Source organism: Pleurodeles waltl, chromosome 4_1, assembly GCF_031143425.1.
Source record: "Pleurodeles waltl isolate 20211129_DDA chromosome 4_1, aPleWal1.hap1.20221129, whole genome shotgun sequence".
Lineage (NCBI taxonomy): Eukaryota > Metazoa > Chordata > Amphibia > Caudata > Salamandridae > Pleurodeles > Pleurodeles waltl.
This window is the reverse complement of record NC_090442.1, coordinates 290,181,584-290,204,103: the sequence shown is the minus strand read 5'-3', so window position 1 is coordinate 290,204,103 and position 22,520 is coordinate 290,181,584. Positions and strand designations below refer to the sequence as shown.

Below are 22,520 nucleotides of genomic sequence, written 5' to 3'. Positions count from 1 at the left end.
ACTGCCCTCCCAGACCTAAACACACCCCTAAATTGAGTATTTAGGGGCTCCCAGAACCGAGGAAGATAGATTGCTGCAACCTAGAGAAGACAAAGGACTGCTGACCTGAAGGCCTGCAGTGAAGACGGAGACGACAACTGATTTGGCCCCAGCCCCACCGGCCTGTCTCCCTACTTCGAAGAAAACTGCAACAGCGACGCATCCCACAGGGTCCAGCGACCTCTGAAGCCTCAGAGGACTACCCTGCATCTAAAGGACCAAGAAGCTCCCGAGAACAGCAGCCCTGTTCAAGAAACTGCAATTTTTGGAAACAAAGAAACAACTTTTAAAGACCACACGTTTCCCGCCGGAAGCTGAGACTTTCCACTCTGTACCCAATGCCCCCGGCTCAACCTGCAGAAAACTAACACTACAGGGAGGACTCCCCGGCGACTGCGAGCCCGTGAGTAGCCAGAGTTGACCCCCCTGAGCCCCCACAGCAACGCCTGCAGAGGAAATCCAGAGGCTCCCTCTGACCGCGACTGCCTGCTTCAAGGAACCCGACGCCTGGAAATCACACTGAACCCGCAGCCCACAGGACCTGAAGGAACCGAACTCCAGTGCAAGAGTGACACCCAGGTGACCCACTGCCTAGCCCAGGTGGTGGCTACCCCGAGGAGACCCCCTGTGCCTGCCTGCATCGTTGAAGAGACCCCCGGGTCTCCCCATTGATTCCTATTAGAAACCTGATGCCTGTTTGCACTCTGCACCCGGCCGCCCCTGTGCCACTGAGGGTGTACTTTCTGTGCCTGCTTGTGCGCCCCCCCCCCCCCCCCCCCCGGTGACCTACAAAACCCCCATGGTCTGCCATCCGAATACGCGGGTACTTACCTGCTGGCAGACTGGAATCGGGGCACACCTGTTCTCCATTGAAGACCATGTGTTTTGGGCACCACTTTGACCTCTGCACCTGACCGGCCCTGACCTGCTGGTGTGGTAACTTTGGGGTTGCCTTGAACCCCCAACGGTGGGCTACCTTGGACCCAACTTTGAATCCTATAAGTGTTTTACTTACCTGTGAACTTAACATTTACTTACCTCCCCCAGGAACTGTTGATTTTTGCACTGTGCCCACTTTTAAAATAGTTTATTACCATTTTTGTCAAAACTGTACATGCTATTGTGATTATTCAAAGTTCCTAGAATACCTGAGTGAAATACCTTTCATTTAAAGTATTGTTAATTTATTTTAAGAATCACAGGTTCAAGATTTACAAAGAAAATATATTTTTCTAGATAAAAACCTATTGGCCTGGAATTTGTCTCTGAGTGTGTGTTCCTCATTTATTGCCTGTGTGTGTACAACAAATGCTTAACACTACCCTCCAATAAGCCTACTGCTCGACCACACTACCACAAAATAGAGCATAAGAATTATCTCTTTTTGCCACTATCTTACCTCTAAGGGGAAACCTTGGACTCTGTGCATGCTATTTCTTACTTTGAAATAGTACATACAGAGCCAAATTCCTACACCTTGTATATTGCGATTGTTGAGGTCTGCTCCCCACCCAATCATGGAAGCGTCTGTTGTAATAATGACGTGAGGCACTGGGTCTTGAAATGGCCGCCCTTTGTTTAAATTTACAGGGTTCCACCATTGAAGTGAAGAGTGTGCTTGGCGGTCTATCAACACTAGATCCTGAAGTTGACCCTGTGCCTGCGTCCATTGTTTTGCTAGGCACTGTTGTAAGGGCCGCATGTGTAGCCGTGCGTTTGGGACAATTGCGATGCATGAGGACATCATGCTTAGTAGTTTCATGACAAACCTGACTGTGTAGTGGTGGTTTGGTTGTATGCTTGACACTACAGTTTGAAACGATTGAACTCTTTGTGAGATTGAAGTGGCAATTACTCTTTGAGTGTTGAGTGTGGCTCCCAAGTACTGTTGTATTTGGGATGGTTGCAAGTGAGATTCTTGGTAATTTATAGAAAACCCTAGTTTGTGTAGGGTATCTATTACATACTGCGTGTGACTTTGACACCGGTGCTGAGTGTTAGCTTTTATTAGCCAATCGTCGAGATATGGGAATACATGCATGTGATGTCTCCATATATGAGCTGCTACTATCGCGAGACATTTTGTAAATATTCTGGGCGCTGTTGTTATCCCGAAGGGCAATACTTTGAATTGGTAATGTTTGCCCTGTATGACAAATCTGAGGTTTCCTGTGAGATGGATGGATGGGTATGTGGAAATACGCATCTTTTAAATCCAGTGTTGCCATGTATTCCCCCTGTTTTAGCAAGGGAAATACATCTTGTAGTGTGACCATGTGGAAATGTTCTGATTTGATGAAGAGGTTTAATGTCCTGAGATCTAAAATTGGTCTTAGTGTTTTGTCTTTTTTGGGAAATATAGGGAGTAAACCCCTGTTCCTTTTTGATGGTGAGGTACTAGTTCTATGGCTTGTTTTGTTAATAGTGTTTGTACCTCTATTTGTAGCAGGTCCAGATGTTGTGCAGACAGTTTGTGCATTCTTGGGGGAACATATGGTGGGAAATGTGTGAACTCTATGCAGTAACCATGTTGGATAATTGATAGAACCCATGTGTCCGTGGTTATGTCTGACCAATGTTTGTGGTATTTTGTTAATCTTCCCCCTACCGGTGATGTGTGTTGGGGAAGTGTGACACTGAAGTCACTGTTTGTTACCGGGGGTCTGCTTGGTAGGTTGAAATTTTCCCCCTGCTCTTGGGAATTGTCCCCTGAATGAACCACGAAACCCCCCTCTCTGGTATTGTGACTGGTAAGTGGGTTTTGTTTGGGAGGTGGATGCCTCTGAGGGTTGCTGTCTAAACCCTCCCCTAAATTGTGGCTTTCTAAATGTCCCCCTATACTGGGAAGAGTAGAGCACGCCCATGGCTTTGGCCGTGTCTGTGTCCTTTTTCATTTTTTCAATGGCGGTGTCCACCTCCGGCCCAAATTGTTGCTGCTAGTTGAAAGGCATGTTTAACACCGCTTGCTGTATTGCAGGTTTGAAACCTGAACTTCATAGTCATGCATGCCTCCTGATGGTGACTGCTGTGTTTACAGTTCTTGCTGCGGTATCGGCAGAGTCCAGTGCCGAACGGATCTGGTTGTTGGAGATGGCTTGTCCTTCCTCAACCACCTGTTGAGCCCATTTTTCATATTCTTTAGGTAGATGCTGAATGATGATATGCATTTCATCCCAATGGGCTCGGTCGTAACGGGCGAGGAGGGCCTGTGAATTGGCGATACGTCATTGGTTGGCAGCTTGCGACGCTACTCTCTTCCATGCTGCGTCAAATTTGCGGCTTTCTTTATCAGGAAGTGGTGCATCTCCTGATGATTGCGAGTTTGCCCGCTTTCTTGCGGCTCCCACTACTACAGAGTCCGGAGGGAGCTGTTGTGTAATGAACACAGGTCCGATGGGGGTGGTTTATACTTTTTCTCCACCTGCGGTGTGATGGCCCTTCCCTTGACCAGCTCTTGAAAGACTTGTTGTGCATGCTTAAGCATGCCTTTAGCATAGGCAGGCTTTGATATGACGCATGCGTGGACGCCAGGGTATTGAAAAGAAAATCATCCTCCAATGGTTCTGCGTGCATAGTGACATTATGGAATGTTGCAGCCCTGGCTAGTACTTGTGTATAGGAGGTGCTATCCTCTGGAGGAGATGGCTTTGATGGGTAGCACTCAGGACTGTTGTCTGAAACCGGTGGGTCGTAGAGGTCCCAGGGATCTGCATCGTCCTGTGTTTGCACAGTATGTGTGGGTGAATGTGCAGTTGGGGTGCCAAATGGTGACCTTGTCCTTTGTGGCGAATGTGGTGGTGATATTTCTGGTGAGAAATGTGGAGTTAGTGACCTTTCTCTAGCCACCTTTGCTCTTGGCTGATCAGTTTCAGTCTCTGTGTGGAAAGCCAATTTCCTTTGAAATTTGAGAGGAGGGCTAGTTTTCATTTTTCCAGTATCATTCTGGATCTGTAATCTTGGTTGACTTTGATCAAACTCCTCCACATCCAGCTCCTGCTCAAACCTGTGCCTCTCTTTAAGTTGTTTGGAGAACTCATGTTCTTCTGTATAAGAAGTCTTTTTCGGCCCCGAAGCTGGCTTCCTTGGCACCGAAATACCCATGGTCATGGTTGGTCTCGACTCCGAAAGGCTCTTTCAAGGCTTATTGGTTTCGACCAGTCGATGTCGACTTTTTTCGACGCAGGTTTCTTGACTCGAGTCAGAAGACTTCGGCACGATCTTGGCCTTTTTCGGTGCCGAAGATGTTACTTGGTCACCGCTTTTCTTGTGGGTTGAGCCATGGCCTTCAGGCAGTGGCGTCCCCGAGGCCTTCTGTTTTTTTGACTGACTTTGGGGTTGGGCCGGGGCAGGCGTACTCACTTTTTGTCCCGCTGTCGGTCTCCGTCGGAGTCGTCCGATTCCGATCCCAGGATAGAGATAGCCACCTCTTCGACGTCAAGCTGTTGTGTCGATTTCAATGCCATCTGTAAGCGCCTTGCCCGCTGATCTCTCAAGGTCTTTTTCGACTGAAAAGCCTTCAGGCCTCACAGGTATCCTCCCTGTGTTCCGGTGACAGACACAGATTACAGACCCGATGCTAGTCTGTATAAGGATACTTGGCGTGGCACGTCGGACAGAAATGGAAGGGGGTCCGGTCCATGAGGCTTCGACGACGGGTGTGATCGGGCCGACCAGGCCTCGGCTGGGTGCGGAAGCCCCGAAGGGCCGCCGAAGCGGTTGTCTCGTCGGTGCTGATGTATCTATAGGAAACCGATCCCGAACGCAACAATACCGACGGATTTTCGATGATTTTTAAACTTTCCCGATTCGAATCACGGAGCAAAGAGGAACACGTTCGAACCCGATGGCGGAAAGAAAACAATCTAAGATGGAGTCGTGCCCATGCGCAATGGAGCCGAAAGGGAGGAGTCACTCGGTCCCGTGATTCGAAAAGACTTCTTCGAAGAAAAACAACTTGTAACACTCCGAGCCCAACACTAGATGGCAGGAACAGTGCACATCATCTGTATCTGCAGCTACACATGCCATCGAATATATATATATATATATATATATATATATATATATATATATATATATATATATATGGAAAATGTCACTTACCCAGTGTACATCTGTTCGTGGCATTAGTCGCTGCAGATTCACATGCTGTGCACATCCCGCCATCTGGTGTTGGGCTCGGAGTGTTACAAGTTGTTTTTCTTCGAAGAAGTCTTTTCGAGTCACGAGACCGAGGGACTCCTCCCATTTCGACTCCATTGCGCATGGGCGTCGACTCCATCTTAGATTGTTTTCCCCGCAGAGGGTGAGGTAGGAGTTGTGTATGCTAGTAATAGTGCCCATGCAATGGAGTGAATGCGTATGTACATAATGAAGTTTTAAGTAATATATTTACAAATGTACAAATGTTTAAGATCTACTTCTAAACGGCTACAGGCTCCCGGGGAGGCGGGTGGGCGCATGTGAATCTGCAGCGACTAATGCCACGAACAGATGTACACTGGGTAAGTGACATTTTCCGTTCGATGGCATGTGTAGCTGCAGATACACATGCTGTGCATAGACTAATAAGCAGTTATCTCCCCAAAAAGCGGTGGTTCAGCCTGTAGGAGTTGAAGTAGTTTGAAATAATGTTCTTAGTACAGCTTGACCTACTGTTGCCTGTTGTGCAGTTAACACATCTACACAGTAGTGCTTGGTAAATGTATGAGGCGTAGACCATGTTGCTGCCTTACATATTTTGTTCATTGGAATATTTCCCAGAAAGGCCATGGTAGCACCTTTCTTTCTGGTTGAGTGTGCCTTTGGTGTAATAGGCAGTTCTCTTTTAGCTTTAAGATAGCATGGTTGAATGCACTTAACTATCCATCTAGCAATGCCTTGTTTTGAAATAGGATTTCCTGTATGAGGTTTTTGAAAGGTGATAAATAGTTGTTTTGTCTTTCGAATTAGTTTTGTTCTGTTAATGTAGTACATTAGTGCTCTTTTGATGTCTAATGTATGTAGTGCTCTTTCAGCTACAGAATCTGGCTGTGGGAAGAACACTGGTAATTCTACAGTTTGATTCAAGTGGAACAGTGAGATTACTTTTGGTAAAAATTTAGGATTGGTCCGTAGAACAACTTTATTTTTGTGTATTTGAATAAATGGTTCTTGAATGGTAAATGCTTGAATCTCACTCACTCTTCTTAGAGATGTGATGGCAATTAAAAATGCAACTTTCCACGTTAAGTATTGCATTTCACAAGAGTGCATGGGCTCAAAAGGTGGACCCATGAATCGTGTTAAGACAATGTTGAGGTTCCATGAAGGAACTGGTGGTGTTCTTGGTGGTATAATTCTCTTTAGGCCTTCCATAAATGCTTTTATGACTGGTATCCTAAATAATGAAGTTGAGTGCGTAATTTGCAGGTAAGCTGAAATTGCCGTAAGATGTATTTTAATGGAAGAGAAAGCTAGTTTAGATTTCTGCAAATGTAGTAAGTATCCTACTATCTCTTTTGCAGATGCGTGTAAAGGTTGAATTTGATTATTATGGCAGTAATAAACAAATCTTTTCCACTTATTTGCATAACAGTGTCTAGTGATAGGTTTTCTAGCCTGTTTTATGACCTCCATACATTCCTGTGTGAGGTCTAAGTGCCCGAATTCTAGGATTTCAGGAGCCAAATTGCTAGATTCAGCGATGCTGGATTTGGATGTCTGATCTGTTGTTTGTGTTGTGTTAACAGATCTGGTCTGTTTGGCATTTTGATATGAGGTACTACTGAAAGGTCTAGTAGTGTTGTGTACCAAGGTTGCCTTGCCCATGTTGGTGCTATTAGTATGAGTTTGAGTTTGTTTTGACTCAACTTGTTTACTAGATATGGAAGAAGTGGGAGAGGGGGAAAAGCGTATGCAAATATCCCTGACCAGTTCATCCATAGTGCATTGCCCTGAGAGTGATGTTGTGGGTACCTGGATGCGAAGTTTTGGCATTTTGAGTTTTCTTTTGTTGCAAATAGATCTATTTGTGGCGTTCCCCACATTTTGAATTAAGTGTTCAGTATTTGGGGGTGAATTTCCCATTCGTGGATCTGTTGGTGATCCCGAGAGAGATTGTCTGCTAACTGATTCTGAATCCCTGGAATAAATTGTGCTATTAGGCAAATGTGGTTTTGAATCGCCCAATGCCATATTTTTTGTGTTAGGAGACACAACTGTGTCGAGTGTGTTCCTCCTTGTTTGTTTAGGTAATACACTCTTGTCAAAACAGACAACATGACAACAATGTATCTGTGGGTTAATATGGGTTGAAATGCTTTCAGAGCTAGAAACACCGCTAACAGTTCTAAGTGGTTTATATGAAACTGTTTTTGCTGAATGTTCCATTGTCCTTGGATGCTGTGCTGATTGAGGTGTGCTCCCCACCCTGTCATGGATGCATCTGTTGTTATTACGCATTGTGGCACTGGGTCTTGAAAAGGCCGCCCTTGGTTTAAATTTATACTGTTCCACCATTGAAGCGAGATGTATGTTTGGCGGTCTATCAACACCAGATCTAGAAGTTGACCCAGTGCTTGTGACCGCTGTGATGCTAAGCACTGTTGTAAGGGCCGCATGTGCAACCTTGCGTTTGGGACAATGGCTATGCATGAGGACATCATGCCTAGGAGTTTCATTACTAATTTGACCTGTATCGTCTGGTTTGGATACATGGCTTGTATTACATTTTGGAATGTTTGGACTCTTTGTGGACTTGGAGTGGCAATCCCTTTTACTGTGTTGATTGTTGCTCCTAGGTATTGCTGTGTTTGACACGGCAGAAGGTGTGACTTTGAGTAATTGATTGAGAAACCTAGTTTGTGTAGGGTTTCTATGACGTAATTTGTGTGTCGTGAAGACTGTTTTTGCGTGTTGGTTTTGATTAACCAATCGTCTAGGTACGGGAACACATGTATTTGCTGCCTTCTGATATGTGCAGCTACTACTGCTACACATTTTGTAAAAACTCTTGGTGCAGTTGTTATTCCGAATGGCAACACTTTGAATTGGTAATGTATCCCTTGGAATACAAACCTTAGGTACTTTCTGTGTGAAGGATGTATTGGTATATGGAAATATGCATCCTTTAGATCTAGTGTTCTCATGTAGTCTTGTTGTTTGAGCAGTGGGATTACTTCTTGTAATGTAACCATGTGAAAGTGGTCTGATTTGATGTATGTATTTAATATTCTGAGATCTAGTATAGGTCTTAGAGTTTTGTCTTTTTTGGGTATTAGAAAGTACAGTGAGTAAACTCCTGTGTTTAGTTCTTGATTTGGTACTAATTCTATTGCCTCTTTTTGGAGCAATGCTTGAACTTCTAATCCTAGAAGATTTATATGTTGTTTCGACATACTGTGTGTTTTCGGTGGGACTGTTGGAGGGAATTCTCGAAATTCTATGCAATAACCATACTGGATAATTGCTAGTACCCAAGTATCTGTTGTTATCTCCTCCCAATGTTTGTAAAATTGGCTTAATCTTCCCCCCACAGGTGTTATGTGATGGGGATGGGTGACTTGTGAGTCACTGCTTATTTTGAGGACTTTTGGGGCTTTGGAATTTTCCTCTACCTCTTTGGAATTGTCCCCCTCTATATTGCCCCGAAAACTTCCCCGCTGATATTGGCTTTGGTAAGTGGGCCTTGTTTGTGATGTTGTGGTTTCTGTAGGTTGTCCTCGAAACCCTCCCCTAAAAGGTGTTTTGCGAAAGGTGCCTCTGCTCTGCGGGGAGTAGAGTGCGCCCATGGCTTTTGCCGTATCAGTGTCTTTCTTGAGTTTCTCAATAGCAGTGTCGACTTCCGGCCCAAACAACTGCTGTTCGTTAAATGGCATATTTAGCACGGCTTGTTGAATTTCTGGCTTGAAACCTGATGTGCGGAGCCATGCGTGCCTTCTTATTGTTATTGCAGTATTTACTGTCCTTGCAGCCGTATCTGCTGCATCCACTGAAGACCGTATCTGATTATTAGAGATACTTTGTCCTTCTTCCACCACTTGTTGTGCTCTTTTTTGGAACTCCTTGGGTAAGTGTTCTATCAAATGTTGCATCTCATCCCAGTGCGCTCTGTCTTATCTTGCCAAAAGCGCTTGTGAATTGGCAATGCGCCATTGGTTTGCTGCTTGTGCTGCAACCCTTTTGCCCGCAGCATCAAATTTGCGACTCTCTTTGTCTGGGGGTGGTGCGTCTCCCGAGGTATGAGAGTTTGCTCTCTTACGAGCTGCCCCGACAACTACTGAGTCTGGAGTTAACTGCGTTGTAATATAAACAGGATCTGTTGGCGGTGGCTTGTATTTTTTCTCCACTCTTGGAGTTATGGCTCGGCTTTTAACAGGATCTTGAAAGATTTGTTTTGAATGTTTTAGCATTCCTGGGAGCATAGGTAGTCTTTGGTACTGGCTATGAGTGGAGGTTAGCGTGTTAAACAAGAAGTCATCCTCAATTGGTTCTGAATGCAAGGTGACGTTATGGAAAGCAGCTGCCCTTGCGATCACCTGTGTGTAAGATGTACTGTCCTCAGGAGGGGACGGCCTGGTAGGGTACGAGTCTGGGCTGTTGTCCGATACTGGAGCATCGTAAAGGTCCCATGCATCGGGATCATCTTGACTCATGGCAGTATGAGTCGGGGAGTGCATCAGTGGAGGAGTCGCTACTGGTGATGTGTGCACTGATGGTGGTGGAGAAGGTGGTGGAGTTGTTTTCTTTGCCACCTTTGCCTGTGGCTCCTTGTCCTTTTCGTGAAAGGCAAGTTTTCTTTTTATCTTAATTGGAGGAAGAATGGTTCTCTTCCCTGTGTCTTGATGAATGTGGAGCCTCCTTTGAGTATAGTCTGGCTCTACAGCTTGAAGTTCCTCTCCAAATCTATGTTTTTTCATTTGGGAGGCCAATCCTTGTTCCTCTGTATAGGAACCTGTTTTCGGCTCCGAGGCTGGATGTTTCGGAACCGAAACTTTTTCGGAGGTCTTTTTAGGCTCTGAAGAAACCTTTGTAATTTTCGGCGTGGTGGTGTCTCGATGCCGAATTTGTTCGGTGCTGCTGTGACGGTGCCAAAATTTCTCAGAGTCGATGTCTCGGGTCCGAGATTGCTGTGTGGCGGTATCTCGACCGGAGTCGGATGACTTCGACACCAGCGTGCCCTTTTTCGGTTCCTTGGCTCGGTCACCGCTTGTTTGGGTTAAGCCATGGCCTGTTGGCGGTGGCATCCCCTGGGCTTTTGTTGACTTCTTGTGAGTCTTATGTTTCGACATCTTACTCACGGTTTTCGGTGTTTCTTCGGCCTCGAGCTCTTCCGAGTCCAACTCATAGATAGAGAAAGCTTCCTATTCTTCCTCGAAACGCTCTTGTTATGTCGGCGTCGACTTGTAACACTCCGAGCCCAACACCAGATGGCGGGATGTGCACAGCATGTGTATCTGCAGCTACACATGCCATCGAACATATATATATATTACCCAGTGTACATCTGTTCGTGGCATGAGACGCTGCAGATTCACATGCTGTGCATTATCCTGCCATCTAGTGTTGGGCTCGGAGTGTTACAAGTTGTTTTTCTGGAGTGGCAATCCCTTTTTGTGTGTTGATTGTTGCTCCTAAGTATTGTTGTATTTGACAAGGATGTAGATGTTATTTTTGGTAGTTTATAGAGAACCCTAGTTTGTGAAGGGTTTCTATGACGTATTTTGTGTGTAGAAGACACTGTTGCTGAGTGCTGGTTTTTATTAACCAATCGTCTAAGTAAGGGAATACGTGCATGTGCTGTCTCCTGATGTGAGCAGCTACTACTGCAAGACATTTTGTGAATACCCTTGGGGCTGTTGTTATGCCGAACGGTAACACTTTGAATTGGTAATGCACGCCTTGGATTACGAACCTCAAGTATTTCCTGTGGGAAGGATGTATGGGTATGTGGAAATAAGCATCTTTGAGATCTAATGTTGACTTGTAGTCCTGTTGTTTGAGCAAGGGAATCACGTCTTGAAGTGTCACCATGTGAAAGTGATCTGATGTAAAAATTTAGTGTTCTGAGGTCTAATATGGGTCTCAGTGTTTTGTCCTTTTTTTGGAATTAGGAAATACAGGGAGTAAACACCTGTTCCTTTTTGATGGTTGGGTACTAGTTCTATTGCTTCTTTTTGTAACAATGCTTGGACTTCTAGTTGCAACAGATCTAAGTGTTGTTTGGACATGTTGTGTGCTCTTGGAGGCACATCTGGTGGTAAATGTAGGAATTCTATGCAATAGCCATGTTGGATAATGGCTCGGACCCACGCGTCCGTAGTTATGTGTTCCCAGTTGTGGTAATAATGTGTGAGTCTCCCCCCCACTGGTGTTGTGTGGTTGGGGTTTTTGACGTTGAAGTCACTGTTTGGTTTGTGGGGTTTTTGGGCTCTGGAATTTCCCTCTTGTTTTAGGGAACTGTCCACCCCTATATTGTCCTCGAAAACCTCCTCTCTGATATTGGCCCTGATGTGTGGGTCTGACTTGTGAGGTGAAGGGCTCTGTGGTTTGGGCCCGAAACCCCCTCCTAAAGTGTGGCTTCCTATAAGTGCCTCAGCTCTGTGGGGAGTAGAGCGCGCCCATGGCCTTGGCCGTGTCCGTGTCTTTCTTCAGTTTTTCTATTGCTATATCAACCTCCGGCCCAAACAATTGTTGTGAGTTAAAAGGCATATTCAGCATAGCCTGCTGGATTTCTGGCTTAAATCCGGAGGTCCGTAGCCACGCGTGTCTCCGAATGGTTACCACTGTGTTTACTGTCCTGGCCGTCGTATCTGCTGAGTCCATAGCCGACCTTATTTGGTTGTTGGAGATAGTTTGGCCCTCCTCGACAACCTGTTGGGCACGTTTCTGGAACTCCTTGGGAAGGTGTTGAATGAGATGTTGCATTTCATCCCAATGTGCCCTGTCGTATCTTGCCAGTAGAGCTTGAGAATTGGCAATTCGCCATTGATTGGCTGCCTGTGCGGCCACCCTCTTGCCTGCTGCATCGAATTTCCGACTTTCTTTGTCGGGCGGGGGTGCGTCTCCAGAAGTTTGTGAGTTTGCCCTTTTCCAGGCTGCTCCTACTACTACTGAATCAGAAGTTAACTGTTGTGTGATGTACACAGGGTCCGTAGGGGGAGGTATCTATTTCTTCTCCACCCCAGGTGTGATGGCTCTGCTTTTAACTGGGTCCTGAAACACCTGTTTGGCGTGTTTTAACATGCCTGGTAACATTGGCAAACTTTGGTATTGGCTGTGCGTAGATGACAGGGTGTTGAACAAGAAGTCATCTTCTATGGGCTCTGCATGCAATGCTACATTATGAAAAGTAGCTGCCCTGGACACCACCTGCATGTAAGCAGTACTGTCCTCAGGTGGTGATGGCCTTGACGGGTAGCAATCAGGACTATTATCTGATACCGGTGCATCATACAAATCCCATACATCCGGGTCATCTTGGCTCATCCCTGTGTGCGTTGGTGACTGCATCATTGGGGGTGTTGCTACTGGGGACAGATGTGGCGAGTGTGCTGGCGATTGCTGTGGCGAAAACTGTGGTGGTGTTTTTTCTTTAGCCACTTTTGCTTTTGGCAGCATTTCCGCCTCTTGGAATGCGAGCTTCCGCTTCATCTTTATTGGAGGAAGAGTTCTGATTTTCCCCGTGTCTTTTTGTATATGGAGCCTCCTCTGGGTATGGTCTGTCTCTCCCATGCCCAGTTCTTGTTCAAATCTGTGGCCTTGTAATTGTGTGGAAAGGTCTTGTTCCTCTGTATAGGAGCTGTGTTTCGGCTCAGAGGCTGCATGTTTCGGCACCAAAATCCTTTCGGCAGTCTTTTTCGGCTCCGAGGAAACCTTTTTGGCTTTCGGGGTGCCGATCTCTTGGTGCGGAGTCTGGTCGGAGCCGGTATCTCGACCTGAGTCGGATGTCTTCGGCTGCTGCGAGGCCTTTTTCGGTGCCGATGTTTGGTCACCGAGTTTTCGGGTTAAGCCATGGCCTGTTGGCGGTGGCGTCCCCTTGGCCTTCATTATTTTGGCGTCAGTTTTCCCCAGGGCTGGTTTACTCACGGTTTGTTGTGTCTTCAGCTGCTAACTCTCGGACTCGTCCGAGACCGAATCTCGAAAGGAGAACCTCTCCTCCTCTTTGACGTCGATGTGCCCGGTCCGTGTCGACGCCATCTGGAGCCTTCTAGCTCTTCGATCCCGCAGTGTTTTCTGGAATCGAAATGCCCGGCAAGCCTCGCAAGTATCCTCTTTGTGTTCGGGAGACAAACACTGTAGGAAGTTGGCTCTGTATGTACTATTTCAAAGTGAGAAATAGCATGCACAGAGTCCAAGGGTTCCCCTTAGAGGTAAGATAGTGGCAAAAAGAGATAATTCTAATGCTCTATTTTGTGGTAGTGTGGGTGAGCAGTAGGCTTATCAGAGGGTAGTGTTAAGCATTTGTTGTACACACACAGGCAATAAATGAGGAACACACACTCAAAGACAATTCCAGGCCAATAGGTTTTTATATAGAAAAATATATTTTCTTAGTTTATTTTAAGAACCACAGGTTCAAGATTTACAAACAATACTTTAAATGGAAGGTATTTCACTTAGGAACTTTGAATTAGCAAAATAGCATATACAGTTTTCACACAAATGGCAATAAGCTATTTTAAAACTGGCCACTGCAATTTTCAACAGTTCCTGGGGGAGGTAAGTGTTTGTTAGTTTTGCAGGTAAGTAAACCACCTACAGGGTTCAAAGTTGGGTCCAAGGTAGCCCAGCGTTGGGGGTTCAGAGTAACCCCAAAGTTACCAAACCAGCAGCTCAGGGCCGGTCAGGTGCAGAGGTCAAAGTGGTGCCCAAAACACATAGGCTTCAATGGAGAAGGGGGTGCCCCGGTTCCAGTCTGTCAGCAGGTAAGTACCCTACGTCTTCGGAGGGCAGACCAGGGGGGTTTTGTAGGGCACCGGGGGGGACACAAGTCAGCACAAAAAGTACACCCTCAGCGGCACGGGGTGGCCGGGTGCAGTGTGCAAACATGCGTCGGGTTTGCAATGTAGTTCAATGGGAGACCTAGGGGTCTCTTCAGCGATGCAGGCAGGCAAGGGGGGGGGCTCCTCGGGGTAGCCACCACCTGGGCAGGGGAGAGGGCCGCCTGGGGGTCGCTCCTGCACTGGAGGTCGGATCCTTCAGGTCCTGGGGGCTGCGGGTGCAGTGTCCTTACCAGGCGTCGGGTTCTTAGGAGCAGGCAGTCGCGGTCAGGGGGAGCCTCTGGATTCCCTCTGCAGGCGTCGCTGTGGGGGCTCAGGGGGGTCAACTCTGGCTACTCATGGGCTCGCAGTCGCCGGGGTGTCCTCCCTGTAGCGTTGGTTTTCCACAAGTCGAGCCGGGGGCGTCGGGTGCAGAGTGCAAAGTCTCAGGCTTCCGGCGGGAAACGTTTGTTCTTTCAAAGTTGCTTCTTTGTTGCAAAGATGCTTCTTCCTTGGAGCAGAGCCGCTGTCTTCGGGAGTTCTTGGTCCTTTTAGATGCAGGGTAGTCCTCTGAGGCTTCAGAGGTCGCTGGACCCTGTGGAATGCGTCGCTGGAGCAGTTCTTTTGAAGTAGGGAGACAGGCCAGTAGAGCTGGGGCCAAAGCAGTTGGTGTCTCAGTCTTCTCTGCAGGTTTTTCAGCTCAGCAGTCCTTCTTCGTCTTAGGTTGCAGGAATCTATCTTGCTGTGTTCTGGGAGCCCCTAAATACTCGATTTAGGGGTGTGTTTAGGTCTGGGGGGTTAGTAGCCAATGGCTACTAGCCATGAGGGTGGCTACACCCTCTTTGTGCCTCCTCCCTGAGGGGAGGGGGCACATCCCTAATCCTATTGGGGAAATCCTCCATCTGCAAGATGGAGGATTTCTAAAAGTCAGAGTCACCTCAGCTCAGGACACCTTAGGGGCTGTCCTGACTGGCCAGTGACTCCTCCTTGTTTTTCTCATTATCTCCTCCAGCCTTGCCGCCAAAAGTGGGGCCGTGGCCGGAGGGGGCGGGCAACTCCACTAGCTGGAGTGCCCTGGGGTGCTGTAACAAAGGGGGTGAGCCTTTGAGGCTCACCGCCAGGTGTTACAGTTCCTGCAGGGGGAGGTGAGAAGCACCTCCACCCAGTACATGCTTTGTTACTAGCCACAGAGTGACAAAGGCACTCTCCCCATGTGGCCAGCAACATGTCTGGTGTGTGGCAGGCTGCTAAAACTAGTCAGCCCACACTGGAAGTCGGTATGGTTTCAGGGGGCATCTCTATTTTACAATAAAATGTACACTGGCATCAGTGTGAATTTATTGTGCTGAGAAGTTTGATACCAAACTTCCCAGTTTTCAGTGTAGCCATTATGGTGCTGTGGAGTTCGTGCATGACAGACTCCCAGACCATATACTCTTATGGCTACCCTGCGCTTACAATGTCTAAGGTTTTGCTTAGACACTGTAGGGGCATAGTGCTCATGCACTTATGCCCTCACCTATGGTATAGTGCACCCTGCCTTAGGGCTGTAAGGCCTGCTAGAGGGGTGACTTATCTATACCTATAGGCAGTGTGAGGTTGGCATGGCACCCTGAGGGGAGTGCCATGTTGATTTAGACATTTTATCCCCACCAGCACACACAAGCTGGCAAGCAGTGTGTCTGTGCTGAGTGAGGGGTCCCCAGGGTGGCATAAGACATGTTGCAGCCCTTAGAGACCTTCCACTGGCATCAGGGCCCTTGGAACCAGGGGTACCTGTTACAAGGGCCTTACCTGGATGCCAGGGTGTGCCAATTGTGAAAACAAAGGTACAGGTTAGGGAAAGAACACTGGTGCTGGGGCCTGGTTAGCAGGCCTCAGCACACTTTCAAATCATAACTTGGCATCAGCAAAGGCAAAAAGTCAGGGGGTAACCATGCCAAGGAGGCATTTCCTTACAAACACAGATTACAGACCAAGTGTTGGTCTGTATAAGGATACTTTGCGTGGCAGTTGGGGCAGAAGCGGAAGGGGGTCCGGTCCATGAGGTTTTGAAGATGGACGCGGTCGGGCCGACCAGGCCCCGCCGAGGAGTGGAAGCCCCTAAGGGCCGCCGGAGCTCTTCTTTCTTCGGTGTCGATGTGCTAGCACTAACCCGGTACCGAGCGCAAACAATATCGTCAAATTTTCCGATGGATAACTATCTTTTCCGAACCGAAATACAGAGCGAAGAGGAACACGTCCGAACCCGATGGCGGAAAGAAAACAATCTAAGATGGAGTCGACGCCCATGCGCAATGGAGCCGAAAGTCTCTTGGTCTCGTGACTCGAAAAGACTTCTTCAAAGAAAAACAACTTGTAACACTCCGAGCCCAACACTAGATGGCAGGATAATGCACAGCATGTGTATCTGCAGCTACACATGCCATCGAACATATATATATATATATATATATAAAAAACTACCTAGTGGTGGTCACAGAGCTGTAGAGTATACTGGCATAACCTGGCATATACTGTCATTTAGTGGAGTGGAATAGTGTAGAGTGGAGTGGCATCATATGGAATAGCATATAGGGGACTGCCATACAGTTGATTGATGTACAATGGTGTAGTGTAGAGTGTAGTTACAGTACAGTGGAGCTGTGTATAGTGGAGTGTCATTGACTGGCTTGACCTACAGTGGAGTGGGGTATAGTGGAATAGTATACAGTGGAGTTGGGTACAGTGAACTAGTATACAGGGGAGAGTTATAAAGTTAAATAGCATATAGTGGAGTGGCATACAGTGGAATAGCAGATTGGAGAGGCGTACAGTGCATGGCTGTACAGTGGAACAGTGTACATTGGAGTGACGCACAGAAGAGTAGGATAGAGTAAAATAGCATAGAGTGGAGCAGTGTAGAACGGAGTTGCATACAGTACAATAGTGTATAGCACTCTGACGCAGAGTAGTGTAGAGTGGATTGTCACAAACTGGAGAGGCATATAGAGGAGTGACATGGAGTGATGTACAGTTGAATAGCATAAGTGGTGCACAGACAAATGGCATAGAGTTGAGTGACATACAATACAGTTGAATAGCTTTCACTAGAGTGGCGAACGGAAGAGTAGAGTGAAGTGGCATACAGTACACTACCATACCGTGAAACAGCATCCAGTAAAGTAGCATACAGTGGAGTGGGGTACAATGGAGTTGAGTACAGTGGAGTGGCATAGAGTTGAACAGCATTGACTTGAGTGGCATAGAGTGTAGTTTAGTTGCGTACAGTGGAATACTGTACTGTGGAGTGGTGCAGAGTGAGTGGGGTAGAGTGGACTGCCATAAAGTGGAGTGGCATAGAGCAGAAGAGCGTACAGTGGAGTGTAGAGAGTAGTAGCGTAGAGTGGAGTGGTGTACAGTGGAATAGTGTGCAGTGAAGTGGCTTGGACTGGGGTACAGTGGAGTAGCGTACAGTGGGAAAGCGTACAATGGAGAGGTGTAGAATCGAAAAGCATAGACTTGAGTGGCATAGTGTAGTTTAGTCGCGTACAGTGAAATACTGTATCGTGGAGTGGCGTAGAGTTGAGTGGGGTACATTGGAGTGACGCAGAGTAGACTGGCGTACAGTGGGATGGCACAGAGTGGAACAGTGTACTGTGCAGTGTTGTAGAGGGGCGTGTAGTGGCATACAGTACAATAGTGCGCAATGGAGTGCTAAAAAGTGGAGTGGTGTAGAATGGAGTTTGGTAGAGTGTAATACCATACAGTGGAGTAGCACAGAGTGGAGCGGCGGGCGTGCAGTGGAGTGAGGTACAGTGTTGGGTCATACAGCAGAAGAGTGTGTAGTGGCGTAGAGTGGAATAGCATATACTGGAGTGGCGTATAGTAGAGTGGCATAAACTGAAGTGGTATACAGTGGAACGGCATACATTAGAGTAACATGATGAAACAGCATAAAGTGGACTAGTGTACAGTGGAGTAGCGTAGAATGTAGTGGTGTCTAACGCAGTTGCATAGATTGGAATAGCGTACAGGGGAGTGACAGAGTGGAGTAGCATAGAGTGGAGTGGGGTAGAGTAGAGCGGCTTAGAGCAGAGTGGCATAGACTGGAGTGGCACAGAGTGGGGTGTTATACAGTGGCGTTCCTTATAGTAGAATAGTGTGGAGTGAATTGGCGTACAGTGTAGTGGCGTAGACTGGAGTATCATACAGTGGAAAGGCATACAAGCGAATCTCATACAGTGGGGTGGTGTACAGTGCAGTGGAGTTGAGTGGAGTGGAGCAGAATGGACTGGCTTACATTGACTACAGCGTAGAGTATACTGGTGTAAAGTTGAGTAGCACAGAGTGGAGTTAGGTACAGTGTAGTGGCATACACTGGAGTAGCACAGACTGCAGTGGTGTAGAGTTAAGTGTTGTGGAGTGGTGTACAGTGGATAAGCATACACTGGGGTGGGGCAGAGAAGAGCGGGTAGAGTGGAATAGCATAGAGGGGCATACAGTGGAGTAGCGTAGATAAGAGCGATGTTGTGAGGTACGGTGTAGTCGCATACAGTGGATTACCGTACACTGGTGTGACATATAGTAGAAGGGCACAGAGTGGAGTGTTGTAGAGTGAAATACTGCAGAGTGGAGGGGTGTAGAGTGTAGTGGGGTAGACTGTAGTAGTGCTCAGTGTAATAGCCTACTGTGGAGTGACATAGAATGGAGTGATGTAAAGTGGAGTGGTGTACGGTGTAGTAGTGTAGAATGTTGTAGCGTAGCCAGCAGTGGCATGCCATACAGTGGAGTAGCGTACAGTGGAGCCGTATAGAGTGGAATATGATGAGTATATTGGTGTACAGTGAAGTGACAAAGAGTGGAGTGGCATATAGTGGAGTAGCGCAGACTACTGCGAGTTCTCTCTTCTTCATCTGTGTGCTTCTTTCTCCCCTGCACCCCGACCTGCGTGTTCTCTCTTCTTCTGTGTCCTTCTTCTGTGTTCTCCATCTGTGTTCTCCATCTGTGTTCTCCATCTGTGTTTCTTCTTTCTTCTCTGCACCCCGTCCTGAGTGTTCTTCTCCTCCTCTGTACTTTTCTCTGCGTGTTCCTTCTCTTCCTCCGTGGTCTCCTCCCATCTTCTGGACGCTTCCCCTGTGCTTCTTAGGTCTCTCCTCTTCTGCCTGACTCCTCTCCTTGACTCTTCTCTCGTCTCTACGGACTCTTCTCCTCCACTTCTTGACTCTTCTCCCTTCTCTCTTGACTCTTCTCTCCTCTTCTTCTTTACCCTTCTTCTTGACTCTTCTCTCTTCTGGTCCTGACTCTTCTCTCTTCTGTTCTTCACTCTTCTCTCTTCTGTTCTTCACTCTTCTCTTCTTCACTCTTCTCTCCTCTCCTCTCCTCTTCTGTTCTTCCTTACTCCCCTCCTCTTCTGCCCTTCCTTACTCCCCTCCACCTCTGTTCTTCCTTACTCCCCTCCACCTCTGTAACCCCCCTCCCCTCTACCTGACCCCCCCCACCCTCCGCCACCTCCTGCTCGGCCCTGCCCCCCCGCTCCCATTCGTCGCCCCCCTCCTGCCCCCCGCCCCCAGCTGACCCCTCCTCCCCCCTTCCTCCCTCTTATAGCGGCTGCTGGGCGGCCGCGCCGCTGGCGCGCCAAAGGCAAGCCCGTCTGCGCCCGTCCGCGCCTGGACCGCGCCCAGCACCACGTCCCCTGGCCCCCAGCACTCCCAAACCCCGCAGCACCGCTACGACCCCAACACCCTCCACGCCCTCAACCCGGGGCGCTCCAGCACCTGCTTCCTAGCCAACCCGAAACGTACCCACCGACCCTTCGCATGCCACACCTGCAAACTCACCTTCCACCGTGAAACCACCCCGGCCGCCAGCCCATGCGACAACAACCACCTCAAATGCATCCTGATCAACGCACGCTCCGTCCACAAGCACGCCATTGAACTATGGGACCTCCTGGACTCCACCGGACGTCGCCTTCATCACTGAGACCTGGATGAACGCATCTTCGGCCCCCGACATCGCCATAGCCATCCCCGACGGCTACAAGATCTCCAGGAGAGACCGCACCAACCAAGTCGGTGGAGGAATCGCCATCGTCTTCAAGGACTCCATCAACGTCACCACCTCCACAGAAGACACCCCCCTCGCCGCCGAACACCTACACTTCCAGATCCACACAGACCCCAGGACCACCCTCAGAGGAACTCTCATCTACAGACCCCCTGGACCTCGCGCCCTCTTCAGCGACTCTATCACTGACTTCATCTCCCCGCACGACCTTGCCTCGCCGGACTACATCCTCCTCGGTGACCTCAACTTCCACCTGGAACAGAACAATGACCCCAACACCACCGCCCTGCTCGACAACCTCGGTCTCAAGTAACTGGTGAACACCCCCACCCACATCGCCGGACACACGCTCGACCCCATCTTCTCCGCCAGCAACCACGTATCCTTCAGCCACTCCTCCGTTATACACTGGACCGACCACAGATGTGTCCACTTCATCTTCCGACGCGAGACTCGCCACCTCCGCACACAATCCATCCCACGCCGACATTGGAACAAAATCCCCGCAGGACAGCTTCTCTCCACTCTCAGCGACAACCAACCCACCTTCTCCACCGACCCCAACGACGCAGCCTTCAGCCTCACGCACTGGATTACCAACTGCGCAGACAACCTCGCTCCCCTCAGACGCCTCCCAAGACAGACCAACACCAAGAAACCTCTCTGGTTCACAGACACCCTCAAGGAATCTAAAAAAACCTGCTGCACCCTCGAGAAAGCCTGGCACAAGGACCACACCGCAGATAACATGTCTGCCCTCAAGAACGCCACCCGCGAACACCACCAACTGATCCGCGCCACCAAAAGAAATTCCTTCACAGACAGACTGGACAAGAACACTCACAACAGCAAAGAACTCTTCAACATTGTCAAAGAGCTCTCCAACCCTAACGCCAACGCCAACGCCATCACGCCCTCACAAGACCTCTGCAACTCCCTCGCCACCTTCTTCCATCGTAAGATCACCGACCTACACGACAGCTTCGGACACCAGACCCAGCCAACCACCAAAGAACCTTCAAACCCAGCCATCACCCTCAACGCCTGGACTCACATCAACACGGAAGAGACCAAAGCCACCATGAACTCCATCCACTCCGGTGCCCCCTCGTACCCCTGCCCACACTTCATCTTCAACAAAGCTGACGACATCATCGCCCCGCATCTCCAGACCATCATCAACAGCTCGTTTGCTTCTGCCACCTTCCCCGAGAGCTGGAAACACGCAGAAGTCAACGCCCTACTGAAGAAAGAGTGGAGTGGCAGAGAGTGGAATATCATACAGTGGAATAGCGTTGAATGGTGTAAAGTGGATTGTCCAAGATTGAGATACTGTATAGTGGAGTGGTAAACAGTGGCATAGAATAGAATACCGTACAGTGGACTGGCGCACAGTGGCATGGAGTGGTGTAGAATGGTATACTGTAGAGTGGAGTGAAGTGGCAAACAGTTGAGTGGCATTCAGTAGAGTAGGGTAAAGTGGAGTGGCGTAGAGTACAATAGCGTGGAGTGGTTTAAGGTGGAATAGCATAGACTGAAGTGGCAGAGACTGGAATATCATGCAATGTGTTGGCATGTCGTAGAGTAAAGTGAAATAGCATTATGTGGAGCAGCATGGAATGTAGTGACACACAGTAGACTGGCCTACAGTACAGTGTCATAGAGTTGAATAGTGTAGAGTGCAGTGGAATAGAGTGTGGAAGTCGCTGAGTTAAGCGGCGTACAGTAGAATAGCATAGAGTGCAGAAGCATACAGAGGAGTTGCATGGAGTGCAGTGGTGTACAATGGAATAGCGTGGAGTGGAATAAGGTGCAGTGGCATACAGTATACTGGTTTAGGGTGAAGTGGCACAGATTGGATAGACTGGAGTGGCTTAGAGTGGAATAGCGTAGAGCGGAGTGGCATAGAGTGCAGTGGCATACAGTTGGGTGGCATACAGGATACTGGTTTAGGGTAGACTGGCAAAGTAGTTAGAGTGGAGTAGCGTAGAGTGGAATAGAGTAGAATCTAGTGAGGTAGAATGGAGTGGGGTAGAGTGTAGTGGGGTGGAGTGGGGTGGGGTGGGGTATAGTGATGTAGAGTGGAGTGGGGTGGGGTGGGGTATAGTGATGTAGAGTGGAGTGGGGTGGGGTGGGGTATAGTGATGTAGAGTGGAGTGGGGTGGGGTGGGGTATAGTGATGTAGAGTGGAGTGGGGTGGGGTGGGGTAGAGTGGAGCAGAGCAGAGTGGAACAGGGTACAGAGCCGTGGCATGCAACAGAGTGGCGAGGAGTGGCATAGAGTGGAAAAGCGTAGTATGGAGCAGCATAAAGTGGAGTAGCGTAAAGTGGAATGGTGTAAAATGTGGAATGGTGTAAAATGTGGAATGGTGTAAAATGTGTGGCACAATCTGTAGTGGCCCAAGTGGAGTGGCACACAGTGGCATGGCATAGAATGGAGTGGCATACAGTGGAATAGAATGGAGTGGAATAA

The 22,520-nt window shown here is 48.3% G+C and overlaps 1 protein-coding gene across 1 annotated transcript in view; it reads right to left on the bottom strand.

Annotated features, from left to right (window-relative positions):
* The window catches only part of POLR3B (RNA polymerase III subunit B), a 776,005-nt gene that overhangs the window by 225,324 nt on the left and 528,161 nt on the right, over positions 1 to 22,520 (bottom strand). The window lies entirely within an intron of this gene.